Source organism: Mustelus asterias, unplaced genomic scaffold (assembly GCF_964213995.1).
Source record: "Mustelus asterias unplaced genomic scaffold, sMusAst1.hap1.1 HAP1_SCAFFOLD_4347, whole genome shotgun sequence".
Lineage (NCBI taxonomy): Eukaryota > Metazoa > Chordata > Chondrichthyes > Carcharhiniformes > Triakidae > Mustelus > Mustelus asterias.
The window spans coordinates 3,010-10,000 of record NW_027594292.1 but is presented as its reverse complement, the minus strand read 5'-3'; the positions used below and the strand labels follow the sequence as shown (position 1 = coordinate 10,000).

Genomic DNA, 6,991 nt, shown 5'->3' with positions numbered 1-6,991 from the left:
CAATGTCCCAGCCCCGGGTACGGAGCGACACCACGGCAATGTCCCAGCCCTGGGTACGGTGCGACACTACGGCAATGTCCCAGCCCCGGGTACGGAGCGACACCACGGCAATGTCCCAGCCCCGGGTACGGTGCGACACCACGGCAATGTCCCAGCCCCGGGTACGGTGCGACACCACGGCAATGTCCCAGCCCCGGGGCGACACCACGGCAATGTCCCAGCCCCGGGGCGACACCACGGCAATGTCCCAGCCCCGGGGCGACACCACGGCAATGTCCCAGCCCCGGGGCGACACCACGGCAATGTCCCAGCCCCGGGTACGGTGCGACACCACGGCAATGTCCCAGCCCCGGGTACGGTGCGACACCACGGCAATGACCCAGCCCCACTGTATGACTCTCAGCCTCTCCCCCGGCACCCACTCTCCATCGCTGTTTCCCCTGGCACCCTCTCTCCGCTCTCCCAACCTTCACATCTCCCCGTCGCTGTCGCTTGCCTCTGCAAGCACCTCGTGTCCAGGGTTTGCACGGCTTTCCAAATCCAGCGGAGACAACAATGATCCAAAAAACAGAGACCGGAACTGCTGGAGGGGGAGAGAGAGAGGGAGAGGGGGGGCAGGGAGGGAGCAGGAGAGAGAAGAGGAGATATCAGTACCCTCAGCACTGACCCTCTGACAGCGCGGCACTCCCTCAGCACTGACCCTCTGACAGTGCGGCACTCCCTCAGCACTGACCCTCTGACAGTGCGGCACTCCCTCAGCACTGACCCTCTGACAGTGCGGCACTCCCTCAGCACTGACCCTCTGACAGTGCGGCACTCCCTCAGCACTGACCCTCTGACAGTGCGGCACTCCCTCAGCACTGACCCTCTGACAAAGCGGCACTCCCTCAGCACTGACCCTCTGACAGTGCGGCACTCCCCCAATACTGACCCTCTGACAGTGCGGCACTCCCTCAGTACTGACCCTCTGACAGTGCGGCACTCCCTCAGTACTGACCCTCTGACAGTGCGGCACTCCCTCAGCACTGACCCTCTGACAGTGCGGCACTCCCTCAGCACTGACCCTCTGACAGTGCGGCACTCCCCCAATACTGACCCTCTGACAGTGCAGCACTCCCTCAGTACTGACCCTCTGACAGTGCAGCACTCCCTCAGTACTGACCCTCTGACAGTGCGGCACTCCCTCAGCACTGACCCTCTGAGAGTGCAGCACTCCCTCAGCACTGACCCTCTGACAGTGCGGCACTCCCTCAGCACTGACCCTCTGACAGTGCGGCACTCCCTCAGCACTGACCCTCTGACAGTGCGGCACTCCCTCAGCACTGACCCTCTGACAGTGCGGCACTCCCTCAGTACTGACCCTCTGACAGTGCGGCACTCCCTCAGTACTGACCCTCTGACAGTGCGGCACTCCCTCAGCACTGACCCTCTGACAGTGCGGCACTCCCTCAGCACTGACCCTCTGACAGTGCGGCACTCCCCCAATACTGACCCTCTGACAGTGCGGCACTCCCTCAGTACTGACCCTCTGACAGTGCGGCACTCCCTCAGCACTGACCCTCTGACAGTGCGGCACTCCCTCAGCACTGACCCTCTGACAGTGCGGCACTCCCTCAGTACTGACCCTCTGACAGTGCGGCACTCCCTCAGTACTAACCCTCTGACAGTGCGGCACTCCCTCAGCACTGACCCTCTGACAGTGCGGCACTCCCTCAGTACTGATCCTCTGACAGTGCGGCACTCCCTCAGTACTGACCCTCTGACAGTGCGGCACTCCCTCAGTACTGATCCTCTGACAGTGCGGCACTCCCTCAGTACTGACCCTCTGACAGTGCGGCACTCCCCCAGTACTGACCCTCTGACAGTGCGGCACTCCCTCAGCACTGACCCTCTGACAGTGCGGCACTCCCTCAGCACTGACCCTCTGACAGTGCGGCACTCCCTCAGCACTGACCCTCTGACAGTGCGGCACTCCCTCAGCACTGACCCTCTGACAGTGCGGCACTCCCTCAGCACTGACCCTCTGACAGTGCGGCACTCCCTCAGCACTGACCCTCTGACAGTGCGGCACTCCCTCAGTACTGACCCTCTGACAGTGCGGCACTCCCTCAGTACTGACCCTCTGACAGTGCGGCACTCCCTCAGCACTGACCCTCTGACAGTGCGGCACTCCCTCAGCACTGACCCTCTGACAGTGCGGCAGTCCCTCAGCACTGACCCTCTGACAGTGCGGCAGTCCCTCAGCACTGACCCTCTGACAGTGCGGCACTCCCTCAGCACTGACCCTCTGACAGTGTGGCACTCCCTCAGTACTGACCCTCTGACAGTGCGGCACTCCCTCAGCACTGACCCTCTGACAGTGCGGCACTCCCTCAGCACTGACCCTCTGACAGTGCGGCACTCCCTCAGCACTGACCCTCTGACAGTGCGGCACTCCCTCAGCACTGACCCTCTGACAGTGCGGCACTCCCTCAGCACTGACCCTCTGACAGTGCGGCACTCCCTCAGCACTGACCCTCTGACAGTGCGGCACTCCCTCAGCACTGACCCTCTGACAGTGCGGCACTCCCTCAGCACTGATACTCTGACAGTGCGGCACTCCCTCAGCACTGACCCTCTGACAGTGCGGCACTCCCTCAGTACTGACCCTCTGACAGTGCGGCACTCCCTCAGCACTGACCCTCTGACAGTGCAGCACTCCCTCAGCACTGACCCTCTGACAGTGCGGCAGTCCCTCAGCACTGACCCTCTGACAGTGCGGCACTCCCTCAGTACTGACCCTCTGACAGTGCGGCACTCCCTCAGCACTGACCGTCTGACAGTGCGGCACTCCCTCAGCACTGACCCTCTGACAGTGCGGCACTCCCTCAGCACTGACTGTCTGACAGTGCGGCACTCCCTCAGTACTGACCCTCTGACAGTGCGGCACTCCCTCAGCACTGACCCTCTGACAGTGCGGCACTCCCTCAGCACTGACCCTCTGACAGTGCGGCACTCCCTCAGCACTGACCCTCTGACAGTGCGGCACTTCCTCAGTACTGACCCTCTGACAGTGCGGCACTCCCTCAGTACTGACCCTCTGACAGTGCGGCACTCCCTCAGCACTGACCCTCTGACAGTGCGGCACTCCCTCAGCACTGACCCTCTGACAGTGCGGCACTCCCTCAGCACTGACCCTCTGACAGTGCGGCACTCCCTCAGCACTGACCCTCTGACAGTGCGGCACTCCCTCAGCACTGACCCTCTGACAGTGCGGCACTCCCTCAGCACTGACCCTCTGACAGTGCGGCACTCCCTCAGTACTGACCCTCTGACAGTGCAGCACTCCCTCAGTACTGACCCTCTGACAGTGCGGCACTCCCTCAGCACTGACCCTCTGACAGTGCGGCACTCCCTCAGCACTGACCCTCTGACAGTGCGGCACTCCCTCAGCACTGACCCTCTGACAGTGCGGCACTCCCTCAGCACTGACCCTCTGACAGTGCGGCACTCCCTCAGCACTGACCCTCTGACAGTGCGGCACTCCCTCAGCACTGACCCTCTGACAGTGCGGCACTCCCTCAGCACTGACCCTCTGACAGTGCGGCACTCCCTCAGCACTGACCCTCTGACAGTGCGGCACTCCCTCAGCACTGACCCTCTGACAGTGCGGCACTCCCTCAGTACTGATCCTCTGACAGTGCGGCACTCCCTCAGTACTGATCCTCTGACAGTGCGGCACTCCCTCAGCACTGACCCTCTGACAGTGCGGCACTCCCTCAGGCGATGATTACCTTCTTGTGCGGTGGTGTTGCCGGAATCTCTGCCTCTTCCTCCTCCGTGGACTGCCAGTCTGCGTCGGGCACGTGGGGTCTCTTGGCCAGGGGTGCCACTGGGAAGGTGGGGCTCCGAGGTGGGTACGCCTCGTCGGCAGTGGCCTGGCGTCCCACTGCCAGCATCTCCTCCATCACGCTGGTCTCCATGGCAATCATATAGGAGTCTATATCCTCACTCAGAAAGTCATCGTCCGCGCGACTGGTCCCGGGCTGGAGGCTGGGATCAAAGACAGCGTCAGCCAGGACGCTCCTGCAGAACATGGCGGGATCTCTGAGAGCAACACGGACAGAAACAGGCCACTCTGCCCTTCCAGCTCTGCTGTCCAATCAGAGCACCGCTGATCTCTCCCTGGTCTCCAATCCACCTCCCTCCTGATCCCCAGATCCCTTTACCCCGTTTCCCAGCAGAAATATATCTCCCTCCCTCTGGAAACCAGCCAATGATTCAGACTCCCCCGCGCGATGGGACAGTGAGTTCCACACATTCACCGCGCGATGGGACAGTGAGTTCCACACATTCACCGCGCGATGGGACAGTGAATCCACACATTCACCGCGCGATGGGACAGTGAATCCACACATTCACCGCGCGATGGGACAGTGGGTTCCACACATTCACCGCGCGATGGGACAGTGAATCCACACATTCACCGCGCGATGGGACAGTGAGTTCCACACATTCACCGCGCGATGGGACAGTGAATCCACACATTCACCGCGCGATGGGACAGTGAGTTTCACACATTCACCGCGCGATGGGACAGTGAGTCCCACACATTCACCGCGCGATGGGACAGTGAATCCACACATTCACCGCGCGATGGGACAGTGAGTTCCACACATTCACCGCGCGATGGGACAGTGAATCCACACATTCACCGCGCGATGGGACAGTGAATCCACACATTCACCGCGCGATGGGACAGTGAATCCACACATTCACCGCGCGATGGGACAGTGAGTTCCACACATTCACCGCGCGATGGGACAGTGAATCCACACATTCACCGCGCGATGGGACAGTGGGTTCCACACATTCACCGCGCGATGGGACAGTGAATCCACACATTCACCGCGCGATGGGACAGTGAATCCACACATTCACCGCGCGATGGGACAGTGGGTTCCACACATTCACCGCGCGATGGGACAGTGAGTTCCACACATTCACCGCGCGATGGGACAGTGGGTTCCACACATTCACCGCGCGATGGGACAGTGAATCCACACATTCACCGCGCGATGGGACAGTGAGTTCCACACATTCACCGCGCGATGGGACAGTGAGTTCCACACATTCACCGCGCGATGGGACAGTGGGTTCCACACATTCACCGCGCGATGGGACAGTGGGTTCCACACATTCACCGCGCGATGGGACAGTGAATCCACACATTCACCGCGCGATGAGACAGTGAATCCACACATTCACCGCGCGATGGGACAGTGAGTTCCACACATTCACCGCGCGATGGGACAGTGAGTTCCACACATTCACCGCGCGATGGGACAGTGAATCCACACATTCACCGCGCGATGGGACAGTGAATTCCACACATTCACCGCGCGATGGGACAGTGGGTTCCACACATTCACCGCGCGATGGGACAGTGAGTTCCACACATTCACCGCGCGATGGGACAGTGAGTTCCACACATTCACCGCGCGATGGGACAGTGAGTTCCACACATTCACCGCGCGATGGGACAGTGAGTTTCACACATTCACCGCGCGATGGGACAGTGAGTTCCACACATTCACCGCGCGATGGGACAGTGAGTTTCACACATTCACCGCGCGATGGGACAGTGAGTCCACACATTCACCGTGCGATGGGACAGTGAGTTCCACACATTCACCGCGCGATGGGACAGTGAGTTTCACACATTCACCGCGCGATGGGACAGTGAGTTTCACACATTCACCGCGCGATGGGACAGTGGGTCCCACACATTCACCGCGCGATGGGACAGTGAGTTTCACACATTCACCGCGCGATGGGACAGTGAGTTCCACACATTCACCGCGCGATGGGACAGTGAGTCCCACACATTCACCGCGCGATGGGACAGTGAGTTCCACACATTCACCGCGCGATGGGACAGTGAATCCACACATTCACCGCGCGATGGGACAGTGAATCCACACATTCACCGCGCGATGGGACAGTGAGTCCCACACATGCACCGCGCGATGGGACAGTGAGTTCCACACATTCACCGCGCGATGGGACAGTGAGTCCCACACATTCACCGCGCGATGGGACAGTGGGTTTCACACATTCACCGCGCGATGGGACAGTGAGTCCCACACATTCACCGCGCGATGGGACAGTGAGTTCCACACATTCACCGCGCGATGGGACAGTGAGTCCCACACATTCACCGCGCGATGGGACAGTGAATCCACACATGCACCGCGCGATGGGACAGTGAGTTCCACACATTCACCGCGCGATGGGACAGTGAATCCACACATGCACCGCGCGATGGGACAGTGAGTTCCACACATTCACCGCGCGATGGGACAGTGAATCCACACATTCACCGCGCGATGGGACAGTGAATCCACACATTCACCGCGCGATGGGACAGTGAGTTCCACACATTCACCGCGCGATGGGACAGTGAGTTCCACACATTCACCGCGCGATGGGACAGTGAGTTCCACACATTCACCGCGCGATGGGACAGTGAGTTCCACACATTCACCGCGCGATGGGACAGTGAATCCACACATTCACCGCGCGATGGGACAGTGAGTTCCACACATTCACCGCGCGATGGGACAGTGAGTTCCACACATTCACCGCGCGATGGGACAGTGGGTTCCACACATTCACCGCGCGATGGGACAGTGAATCCACACATTCACCGCGCGATGGGACAGTGAGTCCACACATTCACCGCGCGATGGGACAGTGAGTTCCACACATTCACCGCGCGATGGGACAGTGAATCCACACATTCACCGCGCGATGGGACAGTGAGTTCCACACATTCACCGCGCGATGGGACAGTGAATCCACACATTCACCGCGCGATGGGACAGTGAATTCCACACATTCACCGCGCGATGGGACAGTGAATCCACACATTCACCGCGCGATGGGACAGTGAGTTTCACACATTCACCGCGCGATGGGACAGTGAGTCCACACATTCACCGCGCGATGG

The 6,991-nt window shown here is 60.5% G+C and overlaps 1 protein-coding gene across 2 annotated transcripts in view; it reads right to left on the bottom strand.

Annotated features, from left to right (window-relative positions):
• Positions 1 to 4,035, bottom strand: part of LOC144491064 (uncharacterized) — a 5,151-nt gene extending 1,116 nt beyond the window's left edge. The window contains exons 1-2 of one of the 2 annotated variants that reach the window (XM_078208745.1): positions 3,774 to 4,035; positions 1 to 583 (exon numbers count right to left, since the gene is read on the bottom strand). The exon at positions 1 to 583 is cut by the window's left edge and continues 1,116 nt beyond it. The gene's annotated coding sequence lies outside the window, so the exon portion shown is untranslated. The remainder of the gene's footprint in view (positions 584 to 3,773) is intronic. The other variant, XM_078208746.1, reaches the window with a different exon arrangement.
• Positions 4,036 to 6,991: the final 2,956 nt, after the last annotated feature.